Source organism: Hibiscus syriacus, unplaced genomic scaffold (genome assembly GCF_006381635.1).
Source record: "Hibiscus syriacus cultivar Baekdansim isolate YM2019G1 unplaced genomic scaffold, ASM638163v2 tig00110783_pilon, whole genome shotgun sequence".
Classification (NCBI taxonomy): Eukaryota; Viridiplantae; Streptophyta; class Magnoliopsida; order Malvales; family Malvaceae; genus Hibiscus; species Hibiscus syriacus.
In genome coordinates, this window is record NW_024062861.1 from 1,922,500 (window position 1) to 1,931,140 (window position 8,641).

The following is an 8,641-nucleotide window of genomic DNA, read 5'->3' on the forward strand; positions in this document are numbered from 1 at the left end:
CAAGTTGAAACGAGCAAGTTATGGGTAGGGGGTATCGGTACTAGATGAACAATACCGATACTTCAAAGCAAAAATATGTGATATCGGGGTATCGATACCATAAGGTAAAAGTTGATGAATCATTTTAAGATTATTGATACCAATGTACAAGTATCAGTACCATTTTTATAAGACGAATTCCAGAATCTAGAAAGGGTATCAATACTGAAGTAAAGTATCGATACCACAGTAAGGAAGTATCGATACTGTGTCTAGGGTATCGATACTATTTAGATTGAAAATTTAAACTAAGTGCTTCGTTTAGCTTATGTTATTAAGGATTGATTATAGTGATATGAAATCGATATTTATACCAATCGTATTATTGTGTAGATATTGAACGAAGGAAAGTCCAAGACGATTTGAAGTCATAAAAGTGTTCAAGAGTTATAAGTATTTTGCTTTAACTAAGTGAGGCCAAGGTGAGTGCATACATTTGTAAATATGGTGATATGGGAAATAAAACTTGTGATGAGTTTATTTCCAATGTTTGATTGTATGAATTCATGACTACAAATATATATATTGATATGATTTCTATATGTACATGAGTACATGCATATGTCTATATGTTATATACACTGTTATACATGATCTATATGTTATATGTTATTCTATATGTTACATGATCTATGTGGATATATAAGAACAAGATATAAGCTATAAGACAATTACCTATATGATGACATGAGAATATGATATAAGTTATGTGGTATTGACATAAGTGATTATATGAAAATGTGATATAAGCTACGTGATAAGGACCTATGTGATTATATGTCTATGCGATATTGAACTATGTGATTATATGAAAATGTGAAAAGTGTAAATGGTAAAGCCCATAAGTATGTGATATGAGAGTTAAGGGTATAATTGACATGCCAAGAGTCGAGGGTTCTACGCGGTCCTTCGGGACATTTATACGTGGTCCTTCGAGACATTTCTACGCGGTCCTTTGAGACAATACTATGTGGTCCTTTGGGATATTTCTATGTGGCACTTCTGTGCAATTTATACGAGATGTGGTGACAGTATTAGTGCACAACCTCAATGCACTCACATACCTTAAGTTCTCAATGATGTACCAGGGGCTATTAAAAGAAAAGATATAATGAACTGTGATAATGATAATGATAGTGACAATGATAATGATGATGATGCCGATGAAGATATATATATGTGCACTTATGCTTTTTTTTATATGGATGTGTTCTATAATTCCTTTACATGATTGTATGAAATGCTTTGAATATGATTAGTGATGAAATGTTTTATTATACATTTTATATGCTCACTAAGTCAATGACTTAGCGTGTGAGTGTTTCACAGTAGGTTCAGAGAAGCAAGAAGATCAGATCAGAAAAGATTTAACAGTACGTGTGTTGTTGTATTAAATATGGTTGCCATGTAATTAAAGGTTAAATCGTATATGCTCTGATCATTTTTGTAAATGAACTTTATTGTATTTATTTAAATTAATAAGTCTTTTATTTTCAGTGGGAGTTTGAATTTTCTTTATATACTTCAATTAAGGGGTTCCACCGTTTTTATATAATCAAAAGTTTAAATTTTCATCTATCTTTTAAAAGTAAATGATTTGAAAAGTCAATGTGACACCTTGGATTAGTATCCAAATCGGATACGGGTTGGGGTGTTACATCGAGATTTGAAACAAAATGACCCTTTATCATTCTAATTGTTTATCCTTTTATTTTCTCATTTCTTCCAAGAACATAATGGAAGTCAAAAGCTACATTGATCAAGTTTGTGCTATTGATATTAAAACAAGGCTATATAGACATTATTTTGAATCTGAAGATCAGATTCTTATTAGTATAATACTAAATTGTGGTCATTGTTTCTATTGTAGATATATTTATAGATGTTTTAGACGTTATATAACATATGAAGGCTGTTACATATATGATTTGTTTTAAAAAAATTCAATATTTCCAAAGTTATGAATGTGGTTTAATGTTACGACAACCTTAAAAATCGTTATGATACGACCGTTACACTATGTTACGATATAACCATTACACAATACTATAACAACAATTTCATATTATACTTACTAATTTCTCATGGCGATTCTTATAGAAAAATCTAATCCATATGCGACTTGGTCAAGAGACAAGTTCATTAACAACCTCATCAATTCTTAACAGCCAAAGGAACACTAAAATATTAACTGATCTTATATGACATACAATTCCTTAGAAGGTAAATAACAAAGATTCATATGAAATTTTAGGCATGAGCAATGAAAGATTGTGAGGACAACAATTATATATATTGATTGTCAAATAATACCAACTAATGTTTATACTTTTAAACTATATTTCTCTTCATCTTAGTGATTGATGGCGACACCATCCTTGGTGTTGATTATCGACTGCCGATATTTATTATTATTATTATTTTATTATAATGTATCTTTTCTTTTTTCTTTTAATTTTTTAATAAACATACGTTTATGTCATGATTTCCTAAGCTTTTATGACACATTTTTGTCGTTTTGTTGTTGTTTTTATTTATCATTTTTCTCATGGTTGGATTTGACATCGCAACGACTGATCAAGATGATACTTATTTGTTATCATGATAGTCTTTGTTGTTTTGGACTCTCGGATAGGATTTTGATATACGATATTGGGTTAGTGGATAGTTTATCACGTCGTTCGACTCTGATTTACGGTTTGTCGGTGGTCTTTCAATAGTTTGATTCACTTTTGTAGTTTGTTTGCTGATGCAATCAAATATGTTCGTATATACCTTTTGTTTTAGATTCTTTAACCTTCTATTTGTATGGTCTTTGTTTGATCTTAGGTGACTAGTTTTATTCTGTTAATGATTATAAAAAAATATCCTTATTATGTGTTTTAGTTTAGGAATGTGGTTATAAACTTTCATTATAATTTGAATATTTTTTATTTTTAATAAAACCATTCTTAGTAGGAATTGTTCAAAAAAAATATTTTCAACAAAAATACTAATAAAACATGTAAGAAACAAAAAAAGGATAAACAACATATTTAATCATCCAACTATCATTTTAATTCAGTTTTAGTCAAATAACTATTATTCTTTAGTAAAATCATACCTAACGGTACGTTTTAGTTCCATTTTGGTCACTCGTTATTAAAAAACTAACGGTGACGCTAACGCGTCACAATAAGATAATATCACATCGAAAAATAAAATAAAAATTGATTAGTAATTTTATTTATTTTTAACGACGGGTTACCAAATCAGAACCAAAACGTAACATTAAATATGATTTAAAAAAATAGTTAGGTGACCAAAACAGAACTAAAGTGATAGTTGGGTAACTAAATATGTAGTTTGCTCAAATAAATATTTGGGTAAACTACATGCTTAGTATTTAAACTATTACTTTTGTTCCATTTTGGCACCTACACTTAATTTTTTTCAAAACCATACTTAACTTTTAGTTTAAGTTTCATTTTGGTACCCATCATTAAAAACTTAACGGAACTGCTGTATTTGGTAGTTTTTATGGGCAAATTATATCATTCATTACTCAACTATCTTCTTACTCTTATCTTGATCACTCTAATTTATTTTATTAATAATTTTTATGATATGAAATTTATTATTATTTATATAATTAAAATAAAAAAATAAATTTGAAAGTTAGAGTGATTAAATTAAGAGTAATTTGAAAGTTAAGTAATTAAATTAAAAAAAACTTTAGTGACTAAAATAGGAGTGAGAAAATAGTTTAGTGATAAGTGATGTAATTTACCCATAAAAAAGTATTATATATAACCTAAAATTTCCATTTAATTTTAAGATACAAAATGAAACAAAAAATAAATGTTATATATAATTTTTTAAAAAAAGTTTAGATATACAAAAGTAATAGTTTAGGTATCACAGTTCTAGTTTACCCCCCTAAATATTTAATAAAGTCTGAACGGTAAATAAAACCCTAGAAATAAGAAGAAAATGAAGAGCAACTCACAAAACGAAAGCAATATATCTTCCGCCCCAAATTTCGCTCTTTAGCAATTTCTCTCTAGTCGTTTACACGTCGAGAATCGACTTCAATTCTCAGGTAAAACATCATTATCTTTTAGGCCTTTGTTTTCCCTCTGATTGTTCTTCTTTAATTTTCATTTTTGTTTGTTTGTACTTCTAGACGCTCTTTGTGTCAGATCTACCTTTTCTTGCTGCTGTTAATTATCTTTTTAATTTCGTTCTGGCTGAAATTATGGGGGTTTCCCCCCTTTGTCTTCAACTTTATTGTCATCGATGTGAGGAATTATAGTTTATTTATTGAATCTAATGTGTGAATGTGTGTTTTTCTGTTAATTTTACATGTATGCTGTTTAATTTGTGGGTTTGATTTGAATTTTTTTTCTTTCACGTGATTGGATCTTTCTAATACTGGGTTTCTGTTGATTATCTGTTATATTAGTTTCGGATGGGTGATTTGTAGTGGGGTTTTAATTTCTTGTAGCTGATAAACTTTTAGGTCAAAGCTGACATGAGTGGGTTATTTATCTTTGAATTTGCCTATTTGAAAAGCTGAGCTATGCGGTGCTAAGGATTTAGGCAATCGTTTTCCTTTCAACGTTGTTACTGGTAGTTTTTCTATTTGCTTTTCATTTTATTGAGAAATTTATAAGAAATAAGATCTTATTTTCTAAAAAATGAACCAATGCTTAGAATCTAGTGTTTATTCAAGCATAATTTTTTTTGTGTAAAATTAGTTTAGAACATTTTGCTGTTAATTAAGGTGAAAACTTTTAACTCTCAAAAATATGTTTTTGTTAATGCATCTAGACACCTCTTTTGTTCTTTTTTGTTTGTATAAGCAATAAGTTGTAAAACCAACAATCAAATAGAAATTTATTGTCATCTGAATTATGCGATGATTGAAAAATGAAAATATGCCCACATTACCTTTTGATTTGGTCTTTTGTTGAGCTTTTGTGCTGGTGCTTTACATTTTGGGTTGTTTGATCTTCAAGATTGGTTCAGTTTGTAAGTGTTTGAAAAGTTTTACAATTGCCAGGAAATATTTGCTGATAATAATGGCGGGTCAGAGGAATAGCTATGGGAAGCGAGCTCATTTTCAGTCTGACTTTTCCGAGAATGGATCAAATAAGAGGAGAAATACAGGTGATGACCGGGAACAATTTGTTATTGATTCATATGATACCGTATATCGGTATTTGTGCCCTGCAAGAAAGAGGAAGCATTATTGGAAGGGGAGGGGAGATTGTTAAGCAATTAAGGGCAGACACTAAATCAAAGATTAGAATTGGTGAGACGTTTCCTGGTTCCGATGAGCGTGTGGTTACCATCTACAGCTCTAGAGATGAGACAAATGCCATTGAAGATGGGGACACTTTTGTTTCTCCTGCACAAGATGCTTTATTCCGGGTGCATGACAAAGTTGTTGCTGAAGATTTGCGTGGTGACAAAATTACTGCTCGGCTTCTTGTATCTTCTGATCAGATTGGATGTATTATAGGAAAGGGTGGACAGATCATTCAAAACATACATAGTGAAACTAGTGCTCAGATTCGCATTCTTAAGGATGATTTACCTTCTTGTGCCTTGGGCTCAGATGAACTTGTACAGGTGATTTGTCTCTATTCAATTGTTGTGGTAGTGTTTTTTCATTTTTTCATTTTGGTGATTTATTTCACAATCTCCTCTTATTTAAAATATGTTTTAAAATACATATTTGTGCCATACATTGATATGGGAAAAATTTGTTCGGAGAAGAGTCTTGGTTTATTAGAAGTATTGGCAAGACATTTTGGGCCCAGATTTTGTTGTCTTTGATTGCTTAGGTCAACAAATTCAACATTTAACTTTTCAGTCTTGAGTTCTTCAGTTCATGAATTTTACTCTCAAGTCTTTTGCCTCTCTATTTTTGGCATGTCTGTGTATGTTATATTTCTTTTTTTTCCATCCAGATATTTTTACTCTGTATTGTTTGTTACCTTAACATTGATAGTTTGCTTTTTATATTTTAAATTTACTCAGTCTTGATTATGTTCTCAGATGGTTTGCTTTTTTAAATTTTAAATTTACTTTTGGCTTTATATATCTGGGGAAGTAGGTATTGTGAAAAAGGCTTTGCATCAAATTGCATCCCGCCTTCATGAGAATCCTTCACAAACTCAGCACTCGCTTGCTTCTGCTATGTCAAATGCATATCCTGCTGGTGGTGCAATGATTGGTACAGCTGCTGGTGCCCAGATTGTAGGTTTAACTTCATTGGTTGGTCCATACAGAAGATACAAAGGTGACACTAGAGAATGGCCACGCCCCATGTACTCAGCTCCAAGGGATGAGATGTCATCAAAAGAATTTTCTCTTCGCTTGGTCTGTCCGACTGCTAATATTGGAGGTGTGATTGGGAAAGGTGGTGCCATAATCAACCAGATCAGGCAGGAATCAGGTGCAGCTATCAAAGTAGATAGCACAGCTACAGATGGAGATGACTGCTTAATAATTATATCAGCTAAGGAGGTCAGCAATCTTTGCTATGTTTGTATGTCTTGTGGAAGTATATTTGCTGATTCTTATTCTAGATTTGATGGTTTTTGTAATCGTGTGTTGTATTAGTTCTTTGAGGATACATTTTCGCCTGCTATTGAGGCAGCTGCACGGTTGCAACCTAGATGCAGTGAGAAGGTTGAAAGAGACTCTGGAATTGTATCTTTCACAACCCGTTTACTTGTGCCAAGCTCACGTATTGGCTGCCTTATTGGTAAAGGTGGAGCTATTGTAACTGAGATAAGAAGGATTACAAAAGCTAATATTCATATCTTGTCAAAGGAAAATCTTCCAAGAATAGCATCTGAAGATGAAGAGCTGGTTCAGGTGTAGTACCATTGGTGTTTATATAGGTTTTTCTTAATTAACAGGAACGGAAAGTGAACATCGTTGTTTCTATGTATCATCAGATTGCTGGAGACCTTGATGTTGCTAAGGATGCCCTGGTACAAATAACATCGCGGTTAAAAATCTTTTCGATAGGGAAGGTGCTGTTTCTCCATTATTGCCGGTTTTGCCATATCTTCATGTGCCAACTGAAGGAACAGACAGTTTGAGTTATGAAAGCAGAGAGGGCAAGAGGCATGGACATCTCCATACTCTTTCTGGTGGTTATGGATCCAGTGATTTAGCTGGTAGTGACAGCTATGGATTTTATGGTGGTCTCCAGGTACTTCTTTATTTTTACTGTTTTACAGTACCTTACGAAGGTGAAGTGTAAGGAATATAATTTGTTTTCTTATTTCCCAATTTTCTTACATTGTCGCATCTCTTTCTCTTTGTCTCTCTCTATGTGCTGATAAATAATAATTATGATTCTTAATATTACTTGTAGATTGGTGGTAGTACCAGTGCTTATGGAGCTTATTCTTCAGGACGTCGTGGTCCTTCTGGGTGAGAATAGTTTCCTTAAAAGAACATTTTTGTTGTTTGTGTTACTGTCATGTATGTCATTTCATGCAGGAAAAATTCTTGGGGCTGAGAGAGTGCTTACTCTGTTATAAACATTTCATTTAAATTTTTGAACTATATGGCATAAAGATTTCTTCTAGGAACAATGCCCATCTAAAATTTGTTCTTTTCCAAGCATATTTTTCGGTCTTTTTAGTTTTGATTAGGTTATTACATGCACACTCTTAGGATTCTTCAATACTTATCATTAACTTCTCTTGCCAGGTTATCGAGCCATAACCCTGTTTCCTGGCGCTGAGACTATGGTTACTAAAATTCTGTGATTTGGTACGTTCAGATGGTTTATAGCTTTCCAAGTATTCTTATGTCTATTTGGTAACTAGAAATTCTCTGATTTGGACCAGTAGATACTAGTGTATAGCCTATCCGATCTCCCTATTTACAGATCTGATGCTCTTTTTTCCCTTTGTTGCCTTTTCCGATCCCACTAAAACAGCTGATTTATAAAGACTGAAGCCAGCCTACTGCCTAATTTGCTGAAGCCTGCCTAACCTGAAGACCAGATGAACCAGGGTTTGAAATACTCATTACCCACCCTGATGCAACAAATTTGCCATATCCATGACACCCAAAACACCAAGCTCTGTTATATGTGCTCCCCAAGAACCTAGCTAGCCAGCATGCTTGTTTCAGACTTTCATTTCCTTATTTTGTAGTCATTTCTGCTTTATAGTTTGCATTTTTTTAGCGGTTCTAAACCTTGTACCTTCTTCCATCCACTGACAGTTGTACTGATAGTGCTGAGTTTATTATCTGACATTTGTCTTCTTCATTTCCTTAATTTCGCCTGTTGTCTCAATTTATGATTGAATTTTATCCTCATCTGACCCAGTTTGCCCCAATATGTAGCCTTGAAGACATATAATCTTGAATACATGCATCTTCATTCAATTTTTATTGGGCATCTATATCAGCTAAATGGTCCTCGAGTCTTTGTAATGCCCCTTAATCAAGAAATCCATTGGTATCCATAGTTTCTTGAAAACATGATCACTCAAAATCTCAAAGTGGAACATCAATTGTTTTCACGGTATCCACAGCTTAAACCAATCACCTGAGAGAATGCACTGCCCGTAATACCATTTCA

The 8,641-nt window shown here is 32.6% G+C and overlaps 1 pseudogene; it reads left to right on the plus strand.

Annotated features, from left to right (window-relative positions):
- The first annotated feature begins 4,012 nt into the window (after positions 1 to 4,012).
- On the plus strand, positions 4,013 to 7,807 carry LOC120140181 (annotated as a pseudogene).
- Positions 7,808 to 8,641: the final 834 nt, after the last annotated feature.